The 20109-nt window shown below is 38.2% G+C and overlaps 1 long non-coding RNA gene across 2 annotated transcripts in view; it reads right to left on the reverse strand.

Moving 5' to 3' along the window:
• LOC110257731 overlaps positions 1-20109 on the reverse strand; it is a 124919-nt gene that overhangs the window by 35525 nt on the left and 69285 nt on the right. The gene's annotated exons all lie outside the window — the stretch shown is intronic.

Raw genomic sequence — 20109 nt, forward strand, 5'->3', positions numbered from 1 at the left:
CTATGGTATGTCATTATATGCTAGGATATTCTACCTCTGTACCAATATTCACTATACCTAAGTATAATGACACCATTACCTTATCTCTACAGTGGTACAGATACTCAGAAGAGGAGTTTAAGACAACTCTTTTCATGATGCCCTTAATGTGACATAAATCTGACTACAGACTTAGAGTTTAATATTTTCCTACTTCTGAAAAGCTTTTAAGCTATGGTGGATAAAGTACCTTGTGCTTTTTCAATTTGATGGCCAACCCTTAAATAGTATTCTTAAAGCCAAGAGAATATCATTACTGCTACCACTCATTAATTCAGCAAACATTTGCTGGGATCCTGGAATGTAACTGGTTATGAGCCGGGTTTTAAGGATACAGAGGAATAAGCCATGGGCCCCACATGTAAACATTTTTAGTCTAGAAATCATAAACAAACATCTGTGTAAACAATAACTTTATAAAGAGAAACCAAAGCTGTGATAAATGCACGCACAGTATACAGTGAGACCCAAAGGAGACTATCATCAATTCTTCCTAAAAGATTAAGGAAAGCCTTCACAGAAGAGATGAAATTGAACTAGGCCCTGAGTAATGAGTTGGTACCAAGGTAGCTCAACCTCTTACAGTGAAGTCGTATTTTTCAAACTTGAATGATAAAGTGATAGAAAAATATGGTTTGGCCTCTGAGAATTGACTTATAGCATTTTTTATTCTAATGATATTTTGAAATGCACATACATAAAACTAGGTATAAAATCCTTATGCTTTTATTCTATTATAAAATCAAAACAAATTTATAAAATAAATATGATCAAGGCTATGATACCAATAGAGTCCAAATTAGCCACATTTCACTTAATGCAATGGATGACATTGTTCTCCTGAAACATCTTCTGTTTCTCTGGCTCATAAAACTGTTTAATATGTGCAAAGCAGTATACTTAAAAATAGTACAAAAGAACTTATGATAAAAAACTACAGTTGCCTACCTTGGAAGAAAGCACATTTCTAATTTCGTTTCTCTGATAGGTACTGCTTTCTCAATCATTTGCTTATACTGGTATTTTTATGTAGCACCCTTAAACATCTTGATTTTTAAATGTAGACTTAACTCACTTATCTACTCCTCACTTCTCCTCTGTATTCCAGCGAATAGACTGACGAGAATGATCATCTCTGCAACATTAAATAGCATTTTAAATCTCCATGTCTAGAACTTTCAAACATAGGCTCTCTCATTGTGTTAGTCAAGGACACTACCCTGTCCTTCTTTCTATGTCTCCTCTCTCCCTATAACCTCCCAGCTATTGTCAATTATATTTTTCTCTGCATGACAACATTTATATCCTGACTTGTAACCATAGTTGAAGTTCTTGTGATTTGTCTATAGATTGATCCTAAAGGCAAAAAACCTATAAGCTTAGCTAACATTGGTTTTACCCAACATTGTTTACCCTAGAACCAGATGATGTTCTCTGGAGGCAGACTGTCAGAGGCAGATGGTTGAAATCCCAGCATGTTTGTATTATCTGTGTAACCCTGGGTAAGCAATTTCACCATTCTTTCATTAAACCATCTCAAAAATATGGAATAATATTTTTATCTACCTCATAGGTTTGCTATGAGTATTTAAGTGAATTAGTATATGTAAAATACATAATGCATATACATAGTCATTTCTCAATAAATGCTTGCTTTTATTATCATACATTTTCTTTGCATGGTTTCAGAGAACATCGCTAGTATCAGGTTCAAATTGATTATCCTCTTTCATATACTTGACTAGTGACCTTTTCTATACTTGACTAATGGCCTTTCCTTTATACTATATTGTCTCCAAATTGTTTATGATGTCTCTTCTGCTGATTCCCTTTATACCTGGATACTTTGCTCTTTGACTTCTCCATCCTCTCTCATCCTTCCCCCTGTGGCTAAGCTGGAGGTTCTCTAAGTTGGCTGACAGATTCCATTAGCCCCAGATCCCCTTCCCCATCACCGTGTAACTCCTTTTCACATCTCTTCTTTTTTAGATCCTTTATTTTTCCTCTGTCCCTTGTCTACCAATCTCTTGGATTTTTTTTTTTTTCATCTAAGACAGACCTTTCCACTTCTATGCAAATCTGGCAGGTTTCACATCACGGTTTTGGCCAATGGTCATAAGCAGTAATTTTATTGATTTCTTGATTGATAAATGAAGTTGCAGGTTCTAAGAATATCTTAGCTTTTAATTTTTAAAAAATGTATATAATTGGTTCTATTCATTTTTTAAAATAAAATGTATCCTCAATAACTTCCCAAAAAAAAAAATTCATGGGTGCCCAATGTCCTTGCATGTCTGAAAGTCTTCATTCTGTCCTCATACTTGTTTGCTATCTTCTCTGTTTATGGAATCTAAGGTTAAAATCTATTTTCCCTCAGAAGTTTGAAATTGTTGCTTTAACAGCCTTTAGTAGAGTGACCATGTGTGCCAGTGTGCCTATGACAGTCATGGTTATAGCTGCTACCCCAGGGACTAATTCATGTGTCACAAGTAAGATTTCCTGGGTTGGACAATTAATTGTATGGTCCCTGAAGCATTTAGCATCTGATATTGCTGATGAAAAGAGAGATAGTGGTATGATGATGGTTGTACAACTATAAATACAATAAAATTCATCAAGTTAAAAAAAAAAGAAGTCAAGAAAGAAAAAATAAAATTGAGCTGTAAAAAAAACAAAAAAAACAAAGACATCACAAGGGGACTTGTCAAAAAAATAAAAATAAAGACAAGACGGTGGTTTAATTCTTGTTCCTGTATAGGTAACGAATTTTCTTCTTGAAAGTATTTAGACTTTTTATCCTCAGTGTTCTAAAAATAAATAAATAAATAAATAAATAAATAATAGGATGCGTTAACTATTTTTTTTTCTTTTATGGTGATGGCCACTTGGCCATCCCTTTCAATTTGAGGCATTTTCTTATTTAGCTGTAGAAAATTATCTTTCCTAATTTCTTTGGAAACTTCTAGCTCTCCATTTTCCCTGTCCTTACTTTCTCTAATTCTTAGGTTTCTGGTTGAGGTGAATGAGAGGATGGTTGGGCAATTCACCAAAACAGGGAATACCTAAGGAGGAGTAGATGTAGAGGAAGTTAGTCTTGGACAAATTGCCTGTGGGACATCTAAGCAGAGATCAAATTACATGTTCTCTACTCAGAAAAGTTTTCATCTCCTTTTATCTCAAATTCACTAAGAATTAAGAGTATGTCTTATTTGTAGTGTTTTTTGGGGGTAGAATATTCACTTGAGAAATTATCTGGGAAAAGTATATTTACCAAAAACCTCATGAGTCAAAAATATGGTTTCTCAATTATGCCAAAGGTCTCAGTGCAGGTTAACATTTTCCACTGCCTGGAATAACCAAACAATAACATCTGTGATAGACAGGACGAAATGCTGATTCCATAGGGACAAATCTAGCAGCTGGGAATGAAGAACTCACTAAGTTTTTTAAAGTGTGTCTCTTCTCTTCCATCCTTTTCCTTTTCTTCTCTAGTTTCTTCCTTCTTAATCACACATTACCAAAACATTTCAGCTCTCACATTCCAGGGTAAGTCGTAAGGCTTGGAGTATGGTATAAAAACACTCCAAGGTCATAAGACATTTCCAGTTGATTATGCCACTTGAAAGAGAGAAGAGGCTTGAGAAAATGAAATATTAAAAAGCCTCTCCTGAAACTCTCCTGAAATCCTGTGGCTGCCACTGAACAAAATGTTCCCTTTTAGCACAGGAAATTGGAGCCTTGGGGACCCCAGCAGTTGTTCAGTTCATTTAAGCATTTAGCCCGCAGGCATTTAAAATGGTTCCTAAGGGATTCTCCTTAGTTCCTTCCCACTGTTATTTCCTTAACACAGACTTGGCAGACATATATGCTAGAAAGTTTAAGCAGGCTCCAATCTGGTTGAGGAATCTATGGGTATTAGGAGTATCCAAAGAATGGGTTGCTTCAAGAGAGTGATTCAAGAGTTAGAAGTAGGATACTGAGAGCAGATCACCATCTACCTTGCACGAGATGGAACTGCTGACCCACAAGAAAGATGTACAAGTCAAAAAGGAAGATATGATTTCCTTTGAGTGATGGAGAAACTCCTTACTGTAGAACAACAAAGCTCAAGAATGTTATGGTGAGGGAGTTCCCGTCGTGGCTCAGTGGTTAACAAATCCGACTAGGAACCATGAGGTCGCAGGTTCGATCCCTGGCCTTGCTCAGTGGGTTAAGGATCTGGCGTTGCCGTGAGCTGTGGTGTAGGTTGCAGATGCGGCTCAGATCCCGCATTGCTGTGGCTCTGGCGTAGGCCGGCAGCTGCAGCTCCGATTCGATCCCTAGCCTGGGAACCTCCATATGCCACGGGAGCGGCCCTAGAAAAAGACAAAAAGACAAAAAAAAAAAAAAAAAGAATGTTATGGTGAATACTATGATGGATTGCCCAGATACCCCTTCAGGAATGAAGGACCCACACCTCCAGCTACTGGGAGTGGTTGTCAGGGACTGCGTCAGCTGAATCTAGAAAAGTATACCAACCTATATTCTCTTTCCAGATCAGCCTCATCTCATAATAAGCAATGGAGGTAGCATAAAGGTCTAGACCCTGGGACATCCCTGTACAAGTCTGAAGGGGTTCCAAAGTCCCCATGGGATCTGCTGATGCCTTTTTTAAGCATGCATCCCAGCTCAACTTTTCCCTAGCCAAATCCTGCTTCTTTCCCCTCCCTTCCATAGGTGCTAATCCCGCTTTCTAATAAATGCCTCGAATCTTAACTCCAAGTACCATTCTATAACATCTCCAAGTGTGCTCCCTAGGCAACCCAACTTGTAACAAATGAAAAGTGCTTACGTGCAAATGCCTTGCCAAAAGGCATGTTAACACTTCTGAATCTATGGGAGCAACCTCTAGATGTTTGTGTGGTGGTTCCAAGTTCCAATGGTGCTTTCATAAGTTTCCAATCTACTCTGTGAATTAGGGATAATTTTATCTCTATTTTAGGTCAGTTTCAGAAAAAGTTAACTAGTACATGATGCAATTCACTAAACCGTTGGTGGGAATCCTAATGATGATGGTATAAAGAGTGGCCTTAAGGTTGGGAACTGTTACATTTGACTATTACTGCCTGTATTAGTTCTCCATTGCTGCCAAAACAAATGACCACAAACCTAGTAGCTCAAGATAGCACAAACTTATTATTTCACAATTCTATAGATCAGAACTCCTGGCAGGCTTATCTGGTTTCCCAGTTTCATATCTCACAAGACCAAAATCAATGTGATTGCTGACTAAGTGCTTGAGGGACTCTAGGAAAATCAGTTTTTGTGTTTATTCAGGCTGTTGGCTACATTCTGTTCCTTGGGGTTATAAGACTGTGGTCTTCATTTCCTTGCTGGATGTCAACCCAGGGGCCAATCTTTGCTCCTAGAGGCTGCCTACACTCTTTCTTATGCTTTCTGTGTGACTCCCTCCTCCCCAACTCCCCCATCAACAGGTCAAGTCTTTCTCATGCCTCAAATATCTACATCTTTGATTCTGCTGTATCTCTCTTCTGATTCTGGTCAGATAAATTTCTTTGTTTCTAAGGGCTCATGTGATTAGATTGGACCCATAGGAGTGAACCAGGTTAATATTCCTATTTTAAGGCTCAGTAACCAGAAACATACAGGCAAAAATCTCTTCACCGAAATATCTATATTAGTGTTTGAATAACCAGAGGATGGGAATCTCAGGAGCACATCTTGGGAATTCTGTCCCCCATATTTCATGATTTGTCTTACCTAAAGCAGTTGGTGACCTCAGGGCCTGGGGAGTAGGCTATGTCTGATACATTTGAACTTGCTTGCTTTGATCATGACTTCTGACAGGGTAACATTGCCTCCTTTGCACTCAGCCCTCACCTCTTTCACCACTCTATGATCCAAATACCATATACCAAAAACCATTGATAGTGCTTTCTGGGCAGGATTTCCCAAAGGCTTCTAATGCTAACATTTACCTGTTTCCCAGGATTCTCCTCTCTAGAGCCCATCCCAGAAATGCATACTTTCTGAAGTGCCCCCAGGTCATCTTATCCTAAAGGAAGATGGAAACATACTGTTATAAGACTTAGGCCCTTTCATTTGCTCTTCCCTCTGCCTGGGTTACATCGCCACCTGCTCTTTGCAGGTCCAGCTCCCCCCCCATCAATCAGGTCTCAGTTTTCACGTTCTGTTCTCAAAAGCATCTTCCCTGACTACCTGATCTGCTTGAGACTGTTTATCCATACTTACATTTCAGCCCCTCACTGTTTTCATTTCCTGTGTGGTGCTGATCATAATCTGCACAAATTTTATTAAAGAATTTACTCGTTTCTTATCTACCTCCTAAACTAGTGTGTGATACTGAACAAGGCCAGGACCATTTTGAAATCTGTCTCTTATGCTGAGCACACTATAAAATACTTAACAAGTGTTCACTGAATGAATGAACACACAAAGTTCAGCAAATCCATAAGCATGGTGCCATACTCCAAAAAAATCCGAAGTCCACTAGGGCAAAAATATTTCTGGGAGCTGATCTGGTGATCTCTCCATTTTCCCAGTAAGAACATGTGAAAAGATCCCTTTGTCCAGTTTAAATCAAATAAATTTTGGAGATGTTGATGCAATAGTTGGTCAGCTGAGAAAAGATCTGTGTAACACCAGTGTTTCAAACAGTAAGGAAAACAGAAACCCTTCTGCTTCATGAGCACTTATTACTAATCTATCCATGTGCTAGGTTATGATCACAGTCCTCTGCTTAAGTATGTACCCAAGCTTATATAGACTTTCATATAAATACCGGTGAATAATCTAAACTTTAGGCTAAAAACTACTTCATGTGTTCCTCAACTGGTTACTGTCAGTGCTGGGTCTATCTTTTGAGGAACTAAAGCTCTCTTGAAACTTATTTTGCTTAAATATATTTCAGAATTGATTTGTGAGTAAGCAAAGTAATGACCTCCCTCTTCCTTTACCAGCACCTTGTTGCTACTTTCTCTCTCCCTGACTTCCATGGACTCTATTACTCAGACCTCCATACCTCTGGCTTCCAGTTGGGTTTAGGGGGTCACCTGGAGAGTGACCAAAGCATAGGAGGTTTTTTTCTTTTTTAAGGATAAAGTAATTGTTCCCTTGGCTTTCTTCTAGATCCTTACAATTCTCCAGTGATGACATTTCCTGTGAGGGTCGGGAGTAGGGGCGACTCTTCCATGGTTCTAATGTGCCTTGATGGTCTCCTTAACTGTACCTGTGCCTCTAAATAGTTCCTCCACTAAAAAAGACCTCTTCAAAACTCCCAGCTGAGTATCCTGTTTTCTTCTGTGACTTGGAACCATATACTCATTTTGCTTGGCCAATTTCCCATTTCACAAGGCTAATGAGAAGCTGAGAGAGCATTTCTAGGATATCTTTTGTTCCTGCCTGTTATTTATGACTATTGAGGATACTAGGCAAATCTCTTCCACTAGTCTTTTCTTCTGCCTTCATACTTCTGCTGTTTTTAAAGACTGAGAATAACAAAATGAAAAGAACTCACAACTGGACAGGGATTTTCTTTTCTACTTAGTAGAAATGAGAGCTAAGACTTTAAACCTAATTTGAGTTTTTTAGAATGAGGAAGAGCTGTCCTGGAATACTTATATTTGAAAGCTTAATTGTTCAGCTTTGGAGCATTTCTTTTAATTTGTGAATGATAATATATCATTTGAGTGGCCTATTTTGTATACAAAGTGCTTCATTTGGCTGTATTTCAAGAAATGCAACATGGCAAACAATACTTGTAATATGAATGGTTCAGAAAACAGACAAAGAGCTAATAAAGTCTCCATTCTGTGAATCACTGTAAATGGGTCCTCACACTTGAATACAGCTCATCTAAAGTATGTTTACCATTTCGATTAATTGCAGAGGGGTCACTTTGAATAAAGGCATTGTAAAATACCCTATGCCTATCTATGCCACTGAAATTTTACACAAATAATTAAAGTATTACATGGAAAATGCTTTGCATCGTAGGTGGAACGGAGACAGTGGTATAGAAACAGTGGACTGGGATATATTCCTAGCTATGACACATCTAAGAAATAAAACTTTCAACGAGCTACTTCACCCATCCATGCTTTGGCTTTCTCATCTTTAAAGCAATAGTAATAAAACCTTCCAACTGCATAAATAATAAATATATTAGTTTGTGTTCACTCCAAAGCAGAGCCCCAGACAAGAACTAGAGAGCAAGTGGTTTCCTTGGGAGATAAGTCCCAGAAAGCAATAGTAAGAGATCACAAAGAGTAAGGCAGAGAGGGAGAAAAATACAATTTAAAACTTCAAGAATGAGCTTGTTACTAAAGTAACTTGAATGCAAACCCACCAGGGACCCTACACATCCACAGAGAATGATCCTCAGAGTTGTTTCTCTGAAGGAAGAGGAGGAAGGCAGTGGCCAAAGCACTGATCCAGAGGCTTGGTACTTGATGGTTGCCACCAGTGTTAAGCTCCTGGCACTGCCAGCTGTGCCAGTAAAGAGGTTAAGAGGGCCTCGATGGCTCTAGGGCAGAAAAAGAAAGCAATTCTCTTATCTTTGAGGTTGAATAACTTCAGGGCATGTGGAACTGTCTGCCTCAGAGGTGTTGAAATCAGGGGGGTGTGACATGGGACAAAAAGGTGTCTGTTACAGGAAATATATTTTAAAAGCTTTTTGTTCGTCACCTGAATGTAGGCAGCTGTAGTGGGAAGAGGGAGGGAGTAAGGTTTCAAGAGACTTCTAAAGTAGAAATGACCAGGCTCATGACTAGTCAAAGAGAAAAATTCAGAATGAACTCGCTACTTCCAGCATGGAAGCTGGCTTAGATAATTGAGCTGACCACAGAAGTATTAATATGGTGCTAGGGCAGCGTTGTTGAAGGAGAATAAAGAGATTACTGGTGCACAGTATGTGGTTTAGTTATAAGCAATCTCTTCACTTTCTAGTTTCCACAATGTTGAGAGAGGCAAATCTCTTACCATCATGTCATTCCAGACTATTGTCATTCTTTGAGGCAACAGCATTCTTAACCCAGGAAAGTAAGTGGGGGAACTAAAGGAGCTTCCTCTTCTGTAGCAAAGTAGGCAGTAAGATGAATCAATGAAGAGGTTTCATACTAAGTGATACTGGGGTTGGAAGTATTTAGTCCCTTCCATGTCCGATACTTCCTTCCACTTGGAGGGATATTCATTAGTGCACTCATTATGGCCTCTGCATCTGACAATGACTCACCTATTTGGGACAGGGTTGTAAAGTAGGCTTCTATAACTCTGTTCCTTCCTCCTCTTCCTCTCTAAAGCCCAGCTATATGCAGAGTAGAGGTGTATTTTGTCTTTTTAGGGCCACACCTGCAGCATATGGAAGTTCCCACTCTAGGGGTCTAATTGGAGCTGCAGCTGCCAACCTACGCCACAGCCACAGCAACATGGGATCCAAGTCGCATCTGCCACCTACACCACAGCTCACAGCAACACTGGATCCTGAACCACTGAGCGAGGCCAGGGATCAAAGCTGCACCCTCATCAATACTAGTCAGATTCGTTTCTGGTGCACCACAACGGGAACTCCCAGAATACAGGCTTTTGATTTCTCTCAGTCCTACCCTTGGATAAGAGGCTTATGGTTTTCTAGGGATGCTGGTGATCTGGTACAATAATTCTGACTGCATAAGCAAACTACTACATTTAGAATGGATAAGCAATGAGGTCCTACTGTGCAGCACAGGCAACTCTATCCAGTCTCTTGGGATAGAAAGAACCACCAAAGTCCTGACCACACATTGCAGCTCATTCCAGAAGGACCTTTGCGGTAAACAGGAACACTTAACAATTACTTATGAAGAGACTAGATTTTGGAAATGAAATAAGAGAGCACACATTTCTAGGAATTTAACAAAGGGATAAGCCAGAAATCTGGACAGAGTTTTGACCTTGAATGACCCCAAGTGATCAAACATACAATAATGTATGTAATCAGAGTGCATAGGTGCAATACCCTGGGATATTAGAACTATAGAGGGATGAACAAAAACTGAAATATTTTCTTTTGGAACAGCATGTCTTTATAGGACATACTGATCTAATTTACCAGAAGGGAGAGCGTTTTCTGGCTATTTGTCTTTCAGGGTCAGACAGCCAATTTTCCCTGTTACCAAGTATCTTGGCAGAATTATTATTTCTTTGTGCTTGAAAGAACCTAAGAAAATTAATTCAGCTCCTTTATTTTCTGTCCTCTCTGAACCCAGGGTGGACAAATTTTTTTCATAAAGAGCCAGATAGTACATGTTTTCGATGCCACAGAGTCTTGGCCACAACAACTCAACTCTGCCATTGTGGCACTGTAAGCAAATGGTACACAGCCACACCTGCTCTAAACCAATGCCACTTAAAATGCGTTCTGATGACCAGCGTCCATTGAAAGCAAATGTTCACCACGAGTCCACAATGAAATAGGTAGAGAAATTGACAGTAAGCCTTTAGAAACCTGTACTGCAATTAGACATTGTCAACATCCAAGCACATGATTATTTTCAGTAATTCATTCTTACTGTATGTATTTAACAAAAGTATCCATTGATGATGAATTGGAAATAAACCACCCAAGCCTTTACCCATACAGTTTGAGAAGCAAGACTAAATTCTAAGCTTGTCCTCCTTTTCCAGATAGTAAATGACTCAGAGAATGGAGCTGTTCAGTGTCATTTAGCCAGTTGGGGAAGAGTCAGGGTACGAACTCAGGTTTCTGGATCCCTAGTCCAGTGATGTCTCTCATGTAGAATAAATTTCACAGTCTGTGTTAATTTCTTCACACCTTAAAAGCTTCCCATGAGGCTAGAGCTATAGCTTTGAGCCCTTTGTCTGCTCAGAAGGTCAGAAAATCATATGGCACCTTGACAGTGAATTTCTGTCAAGGTAGGGAACACAGCCCTTCAGCTTTTGAACTGCTAATCCTGTGTCCAGTGTTATCTGGGCCAACGCAGTTGCTCAAAGCTGGTCTGCCCTTCCTCAATTATTAAGATTCTAACTTCCAGGCTAAGTAGCTCTGAGAAAACAAAATTAACTTCAGTATCCCTTTTCATCTTCACTCATGCAAAGTTGTTGGGTGATGAGGAGGGACTTAACGGTTTTCAAGCAAACAAAAAGCTACATTATTCCCAATATTCTGCCCTCTTACTATTCCCTACCATCCATGTAAAATATTTTCAACCCTGGGAGTCCCTGTAGTGGTTCAGTGGAAATGAATCTGACTAGCATCTATGAGGATGCAGGTCCAATCCCTGGCCTCCTTCAGTGGGTTGAGGATCTGGCGCTGGAGCAAGCTGTGATGTAGGTTGCAAATGTGGCTTGGATCTGGCATTGCCGTGGCTGTGGTGTAGGCCAGCAGCTGTAGCTCTGATTTGACTCCTAGCCTGGGAACCTCTATATGCTGCGAGTGCGGCCCTAAAAAGACAAAAAGAGAGAGAGAGAGAGAAAGAGAGAGAGAGAGAGAGAAGACTTTCAAACCTTACTTACATAGAAAAAATAATAGCTACATATATACCTCCCAAAGAGTCCACACAGCTATTAACAATACAGTGAGTAATGGGGAGCAAATGCACTGTCAGTGGAGGATGGAGTGCTGACATAATTTGTGGAGGGCTCTTAAGAGCCTACAAATCTACATGGTGATAAAGATCCATCGACCAAATTGGCAAGATAAGAATGGTTACTTAAAAATGAATAAAAATGTCAATTCAGAAATGAAAAAGATGACTCCTGCTAACACATAATCAATGCTAAGATGGCCATACTAGGGTAGGTCAAGAATTAATTTTAGACACACTGCTTGAATTTTATATAGGAGACATTTAAATGTATAATAGTCTCAGTTTCAGATTTCATTGATTTAGTGTCACTGGTGAATGATCAAAGACTGGGGCCAAAGTTTGCCGCTTTTGAATAAACTCTACATTGATTGGAGACAATTAATATTAGATACTTACTATAGACTTTATTCATATTTAAAGATTTATTTCTACTTCTATGCCATTTTTCTCTGTTCCTTAAATAGAGCCCCGAAGAGCCTTTGCTACGTGACATGGCAAATATATTTGTTTTATTTTGTTTCTAAATAAATGCATGAAACAAAAGGCATTTATTTTAAAATAGCCTATGATTCATATATTCTATTGGTTCTGAAGGGCCTTTTCTTTTAATTAATCCAGATTAGTGTTGACTGGGTTTTTTTATTTTTATTATGTATTTTATTTATTTAACCTTTTTACTTTTTGGCTGCACCTAGAGCATGCAGAAGTTCCCAGACAAGTTCCCATGCCATAGCAGTGACAACACCAGATCCTTATCCTTCTAGGAAACCAGGGCACTCCCATATGGGGTTTTTAGAATCACTATATTGTTAATCTATCCAGAGGCAATGAAAACGTCCAGGCTTACTACATTGAAAAATGCTCACCAAGAGGAAATGTAAAATGGTGCAACTGCTATGTAAAACTGTATGGAGTTTTCACAAAAACTAAAAATGGAACTACCACATGATCCAGCAATCCCATTCCTGGATGTATATCCAAAAGAATTGAAAGCAGAATCTCGAAGAGATATTTGCATACCCATGTTCAAAAGCCAAGAGACAGAAGTAACCCACATGTCCATCGATGGATAAATGGATAAAGAAAATGTAGTATCAATGGTCTTAGAAGCTGAGTATATCATAGAGGAAGCTGAAGCTTCAAACCTCAACTTGCCTGACATGTCAGAGCTGGTAAATGGCACAGCTGGATTTGAACCTTGGTCAACCAATGCCAGTCTAAGTTGTCTTCCCACTACAGCGCACAGCCTTGTGATGACATAAATAAAGATTAGGGAGTGCTGTTTTAATAAAAAATTTAAATTTTGGTAGCACACACACACGTTTTACAGATAGTATACAGTTCAGTATTGTTAACTATCCTACTGTTACTATTCCACTTTCTGTTTTGGTACGTTTGGCCACTGTAGATACATCCAATGGAACATTACCCTCTAAAAAGAATGAAATCTTGTCATGTGTTACAACAGAGATGAACTTTGAAGACATAATGCTAAGTGAAATAAGCGATTCACCAAAATACAAATACCATGGGATTCCACTTACATGAGGTATCTCAAGCAGTCATACTCATAGAAACAGAAAGTAGAATAGTGATTGCCAGGGACTGGCAAGAGGGACAAATGGGGAGCTGTTGTCCAATGGGTGCAGCATTTCACTTTTAAGAGAACACTGTGAATATAGCTAAGACTACTGAACCACACACTTAAAACTGTTAAGCTGGCCATTTGTGCTTGTGTTTGACCACAGTTTTAAAAATCAATGTTTAAAAATACTCACTAATCTTTATGTATTCTTTCACAGAGGCTGAGAAGGCAGCATGGACAGTGGCATTGGTATACCAAAGTTCAAATCCACTCATGCCATTTACCAGTTCTGCTGTGTCAGGCCAGCTGGATTTCGAAGCTTTAGCTCCCTTGTCTATGATATACACAGTTTGTAAGACTGTTGATCAGATTAAAAGTCATCATCAATGTAAAGCTTCTATTCTGCTCAGCAAACAATGGCTATAATAATGATGATGGTGAGAGTGTTGTTCTTGCAAGGTATGACAGGACGGGAAAAGAATAAAAGAAAATTCCTAGCCCTAAGGGCCTTTCAGTGATGTTTTAGGTTTTTTTCTGATTTTTTTTCCATCCAGAAGAGAAGGAACACCCTCTGGTTTTTCTTAAGATGCTGTAGGAATCCAGTAGAAGTGGCAAATTTGTTCCCTGATTTTATAACAGAGTCATCTCAGTGATTTGCCCACAGCCTCTTATTAGTTCAAACCCTTCATTTCCCAGGAGTAAAATAACCCTCTCAAATAATACCCTGTATCTGGTGGCCACTAAGTTTTGCAGGCATTGGCTGGGAAAGAGACAGTCCATGCTCAAAAGCCAGGAGGAAAGCACTCCACACCACACTTCACCCACCCTGCCCTTGGATGAATTCATGTGTGTGCTCATATATGTTTGCTGTCATGCAGCCTATATGTTTTATGACTGGTGTCACAGATTACAATGTCATGTACTGAAGTTAGTCCAGCATTGGTGTGCACTTTGGCTTATTTTTAGGGCCTTCCTTTTGAAATTTTCATCTATGGAAAAGCGCACCATGGAGTGTCATGATTTGGGCTGTAAAGAGTTTTTAATACAGTATGCTGGGGTTCTCATGAAATGTGAATGAGTAGAAAATAGAAAGGGCCAGATAGCTAAAGAGTTGTGGGGTTTTTTCATTTTAAGTGATCAATAAAAACAAATGAAGTTCTTCAACAGGTTTCAGATTTTGATTATCTAGGCCAGGGGCTAGCAAACTGCTTCAGTAAAGAGCCAGATAATAAATATTTCAGGCTTTGTGGGCCATGTTGCCTCTGCCACAACTATTTGGTTCTGCTGTTATAGCATGAAACAGCCATAGACAATACATAAATAAATTAGTGTGGCTATATTTATGGTCACTGCATTTATGGACACTGAAATGTGTTCCAATAAAACTGTATTTATGGATGCTGAAATGTGAATTTCAAGTAATTTTCACTTGTCATGAAATATTATTCTTCCTTTGATTTTTTTTTCAACCATTTAAAAATGTAAAAAAAATGGAGTTTTCTCTGTTGGCACAGTGGGTTAAGAATCCAACTGCAGCGTTTCAAGTCACTGTAGAGTCGTGGGTTCGATCTCCAGTCGAGCATGGTGAGTTAAAGGATCCTGCATAGGTTGTAGCCGTGGTTTGGATTCAGTCCCTGGCCTGGGAACTTCCATAGGCTGCGGGTGCAGCCATAAAAATAATGTGATCCGCCTGCTAGAATAAAGTCAATAAAAACAAAAATAAACCAATGGGACTTAATTCAAAAGCTTTTGCACAGCAAAGGAATCCATTAAAAGAAAAAAAAGACAACCCACAGAATGGGAAAAAAATCTTTGCAAATGATGTGACAAAGGCCTAATCTCCAAAATATATAAGCAACTCATACAACTCAACAAAAAACAAACAACGGAAACAACCCAATTGAAAAATGGGCAGAAGACCTAAATAGACATTTCTCCAAAGAAGACATGTAGATGGCCCATAGGCACATGAAAAAATGCTCAACATCACTAATTATTAGAGAAATGCAAATCAAAACTACAATGAGATACCACCTCACGCCAGTCAGAATGGCCACCATTAACAAGTCAACAAATAGCAAATGCTGGAGAGGGTGTGGAGAAAAGGGAACCCTCCTATACTGTGGGTGGGAATGTAAATTGGTACAACCACTATGGAAAACAGTATGGAGGTTCCTCAGAAAACTAAACACAGAACTACCATGTGATCTAGCAATCCCACTTCTGGGCATATATCCAGACAAAACATTCATTCAAAAAGATACATGCTCCCCTATGTTCATCACAGCACTATTCACAAGAGCCAAGACATGGAAACAACCTAAATGTCCATCGCCAGATGAATGGGTGTTAAGAAGATGTGGTATATATACACAATGAAATACTACTCATCCATAAAAACAGACAAAAATGCTATTTGAAGCAGCATGGATGGAACTAGAGATTCTCATACTAAGCCAAATAAGTCAGAAAGAGGCAAATACCATATGATATCATTCACATGTGGAATCTAAAATATGGCACAGATGGTCCTATCAACAAAACAGAAACAGATCACAGACATGGAGAGCAGACTTTTGGTTGCCAAGGGAGAGGGGGAGGGAGTGGGATGGACAGGGAGTATGGGGTTTTTGAATGCAAATTGTAATATTTGGAATGGATGAGCAATAGAGCCCAATAGAGCAATAGGAAACTGTGCGTGATCAGGTCACTTTGCTCTACAACAGAAATTGAAGAAACATTGTGAACCAACTATACTTTAATTAAAAAATAAAATGATCAAAATTAATTTTTTTAAAATGTAAAAAATTATTCTTAGCCGTAAGCTGTACAAAAACAGGCCACAGGCCAGATTTGACCTATGGGCTAGAGTTTACTGATTCCAATCTAGGTAAATTGTCCTTTGGAATGTTGCCAATATCAAGAGGAGTCCTAAATGTCCACAAAATAGATTCCAAATATCTTATTCTAGCATACCAAGGCTTTTGCCACCTGACCTGAACCTATTCTCCTACTAACATGCTCCAGTTATCTTCCATCCAAGTTTATCTGTTTTTTCATCATTCCAGAATATTTACCATGGCGTATTCCTATGCATTTCTCTCAACCTGCTCTTTCCAAACTGTACAAGGTAAAACCCATTCATGTCTTAAGGTACACCTCCTATACCATGTTTTTCATGATAAATTCCTGGATGCACTCTTCTCCTAGCCAGAACAAATCATTCACTTCCTTCTTTTTCAAAATAATTTTATTATAGTTGATTTAAAATGTTCTGTTGATTTATGCTGTACAGCAAAGTGACCCTGTTTTATATATATAAATATATATATATGCATTGATATATATATATATGCATAAATATATATATGACCCTGTTTATATATATATATATATATGCATAAATATATATATATATGACCCTGTTTTATATATATATATGCATTCTTTTTCTCACATTATCTTCCATCATGTTCCATCACAAGTGATTGGACACAATTCCCCATGCTATACATCAGGACTTCATTGTTCATCACTCATGTCCTTCTAAATCATGGCCTTTTTTGTATACCTCACCTGTACCACATATATCAATGTTGTCATATTTTTGTCTGCATTCTAATCATATGGTCATCCCTGTGAGGACAGAAAATGTGTTTTATTCATGGCTGTGTGTTCCCTTAGAGCCAATTTTTAATACCATGCCTTATATCATGCAGCAGGTGTTTAATAAATACTTGTTGGTGAATGAATTTATTCATATATTCAGACACAAGATCAGGGCAACTTTAAAATAGGCTAACACACCTTTATCTTTGTTCCCTTTGAGTCCTGATAGGGAAGAGATGGGGGACAGCTTTCCTCTGAAAAGAGGACATTTCCTGAAGAGCTACCAAATATTTTGGACTATTTGCAATCGGAGCCCTTCCACATGCTGGCACCAGGGAGGGCAGATCTTTCACAGCTTTTAAGGTAAGAGTCACATCACCAGGGAGTATTTCATACAATCTTACAAGGAGAGCTGAAACGCCCATAGAGTCAAAGCTGGGACATAACTCTGAGTCAGAGTTGGTTCACATCCACTTTGGTGAATACACATTTTCATTCCTTCTTGGTAAATACCTAGAAGGATAATTGCTGGGACAAAAGTAGGTGTGTGTTTTACTGTGTAAGAAAATGAAACACTTTCCCCAAGTGTTTGTACCACTTCATATTTCCACAGGTAACGTATGAGAGAATTCAGTCCTTCCACAGCCTCACCAACACATGATATGGACAGACAATCAGCGTTTTAAATTGTAAGCCTTCTGGTGGATAGCAGTATTCCCTGGAACCACATCAGAGGTTGCAGGAAGCAGCTCACACATTTAAAATTGGTGTTTAGTTTGCCTTTTCTCATTGACTAATGATGCCGAAAACTTTTTCATGTGCTTACTGACCCTTCATATTATCACCCTTAGTGAAATTCTGTTCAAGGCTTTTGCCCACTTTTTATTGAGCTCTGTGTCTTTTTACCGGGCTATAGGAGTTACAGAGCCTGCTATACTTTAAATAGAGCCTTGGAAATAGTTTTTTAGAATATTTGACCAGAATAAATGTAACTGGGCTCACCATATTCCATTTATACCTCACCCATGTACACCATTTGTACCCCACATCCTATTCCTAGGCAGTGATAGAACTTCTATTTCTTTGCTCACTTAAGTGACTCATACTTTCAACTTGCAGTTGAAACACTCAATTTCTGCTACCTATTCCCACAAAAAATCAGCATATTCCCATCCAAAATATGAAAATAGATGTAGAGTAAATTGAATTTCTCATATTGTCATCAGGCCCGTTGACCAAAAGCTATTTGATTTGCAAAGCCCTTCCTGGGTAGATGGGTCAGTGTTTATTTTCATGGATTTTGCTATTCTAAATCAAATCAACGAACCAACAGGCCTTTATTGAGTGCTCTAAGTCATCTCTGCAAGGCATTTCATGCATTACATATTAAATTCCAGCTCACAAATCCAATTCCTTTTTTGACCTTAGTTTTATTTGCTTTCTTTTGCACCCTGTATTAAGGCTTTTCATCATTTTTAGCAGCCAGATATCCAATTGGGAAGGAAAATTATTTCCCTGAAACTTGACACTGTCATAATTTCAGGACAAGTAACGATGATAGTAATAAAACTAATAAAACCTTAAATTTTCATAATAATTCATAGCATGTGCATACAATTCAATTATACTTCCTACTACTCCATAGGGTGGAAATTATCATGCTCTTTCACTGTTAAGCAAATAGTTTCAAGAGTAAAGAAACTCATATGAGGTCATGTAGCTGTTGAATAGGAAGAAGAAAATCTGAACCCTTGTCTCATAAAAGAGCCCACTGATATTTCTACACTGTAAGGAGTATTTTCCAAAGGTGAAATCCATTCTAAAATTAAACATGAAATAGCAAATATAATTCCTGCTAAGTGCTGCTATAAATCAGGGAGCCAGGGAAATCAGGTCCATTTTCAGCCCATGTAAAGTATTTTAACAACATCTTTTCATTATCTAAAAAGAGAAGTTAAAGAATCTGAAAAACACCAAGAAGAAATTAAATATCAGTTGAAGTCACACCACAGTTAATTATTTGGAACATTTAAACATCCTTCCAAATTACTTGTTCTCAATTTCCCCTCTACTTTGTCTCTCATAGTCTATACACAAACACACTCCATGACCCAGTCATACATATATATACATTCTTTTTCTCATATCATCCCCCATCATATCCTATCCCAGGAGATTGGACACAGTTCCCTGTACTATACAGTAGGACCTCACTTCCTATCCATTCTAAATGTAATGTAAATGTAATGGGTTTAAGAGATGCAGCAGACTATTACATTTAGAATGGATGGGCACCTATATTTCTTTATTGCCAAGGGTCTTCCACCAATCTTATCAGATGTTCCAGGGAGCACCCTACAAAACTAAAAATAGGTTTCAGTGCAATGCTATTGACAATAGCCAAGATATGGAAGCATCTAAATGTCCATCGACAAAGGAATAAAGAAGATGTGGTATGCATATACAAGGGAATATTACTCAGCCATATAAAAGAATGAAATACCATTTGCAGCAATATGGATGGACCTAGAAATTATCATACTAAGTGAAGTCAGACGGAAAAGACAAATGTCGTATCATATCACTTATATGTAGAATCTAATTTTTAAAATGATACAAAAGAACATATATATAAAACAGAAATAAGCTCATAGATTTCAAAGTCAAACTTATGGTTATCAAAGGGGAACCGTGGGGGAAGATGGGTAAATTAGAAGAATGGTATTAACATATACACACTACTAAACACAAAAGAGATAACAACGACACACTGTATAGCACAGGGAGGTCTACTCAAGATTCTATAATAACTTATATGGGAAAAAAGCATGGATATATGTATTTGTATAACTGATTCACTTTGCTGTAAACCTGAAACTAATACAACATCATAAACCCACTATTCCACAATAAAAAATTTTTTAAAAAAATAGAGCTAGCATATGAACCAGCAATCACACCTCTGTGTATTTATCCAAAAGAACTGAAATCAAGATCTCAAAGAGAGAGTAGCACTTTCAGGTTCATTGCAGCACTATTCCTAATCACTAAGATGTGGAAACATAAATGTCCATCAACAGGTTATTGGATAAAGCAAAAATGTGGTATGTACACACAAGGAAATACTATTTGGCTTGTTACCATAATTTAAAAAAAGAGGAACTAGACTGACGTGGCTTTAATGCCTTGGCACCCTACATAAACAGACGAAACTTGATTCAGAGTTAATTCATATAAATATCTCAAGTTTAAGAACTCAAAACTTTAAGA

Source organism: Sus scrofa, chromosome X (assembly GCF_000003025.6).
Source record: "Sus scrofa isolate TJ Tabasco breed Duroc chromosome X, Sscrofa11.1, whole genome shotgun sequence".
Lineage (NCBI taxonomy): Eukaryota > Metazoa > Chordata > Mammalia > Artiodactyla > Suidae > Sus > Sus scrofa.